Here is a 781-nt window from a genome sequence, read left to right as displayed (position 1 = left end):
TGATGGCTGTCATCATCGCCATCATCGCGGTTTCATTTGGCTGCCTAATGAGTCAGAGCGCGGGCAGAGAGAAAAATTGTCAATCGCCCGGGCTCTAATGAATTTTTTTGCAAATTGTAATCAAGCCAGGCCGTCTCAGCTCGCTGATTAATGAGACCCAGGAGGCCCGGCCAGCACCTCGGCTTTTTATTCCATCCCGTCCTCCCCGCACTAAATTAACAGCAACTTGTCTGAGCTTCAAATTAACTCCCAATGATTAATTCTGATGGGGGGGTCTGAAGAATAGCTCGTCCTAATAGGCGCTGGCCTCTGATGCTGTTTGAAATTAATACACTTCCCCTTTGGCTGCCGGCTTTAATCCAAGGTTGGGCTTTGACATCACTCTATTTGTTGTTCCAATAAATTCCTCTCGCATCTGCAGATCAAATAATTGTGCCGTGCGGGGAGCGCTGCCCCACGGCCCCGATACAGAGGGAAGGAGAGCGGCTGCCCCGGGAGCAGAGCTGTAGGACCCCCCATATGTGCAATATTATAGATTTTATATCGTATTTATGCTGCATCCATCAGCAGGAGGATGCCCTCTCTGCTGTTCTTCCTTAACGAAGCCGTCACTGCTTTTTTGCTGCTACTCCCCCTCTTTCCCCAAACCAGGAGGGGGTCCTCGACCCTTTTGGGGTGCCTGGCTGCCTCCCCTCTTGTTTTCTTTTGCATGGACCTAATTGATGTCACTATTTCAGTTGGGGCTCTGTGCCTTCTGCCTGCCACCTCGGTGTGCAGGATG

Source organism: Meleagris gallopavo, chromosome 7, assembly GCF_000146605.3.
Source record: "Meleagris gallopavo isolate NT-WF06-2002-E0010 breed Aviagen turkey brand Nicholas breeding stock chromosome 7, Turkey_5.1, whole genome shotgun sequence".
NCBI lineage: Eukaryota > Metazoa > Chordata > Aves > Galliformes > Phasianidae > Meleagris > Meleagris gallopavo.
This window is presented reverse-complemented; position numbering follows the sequence as displayed.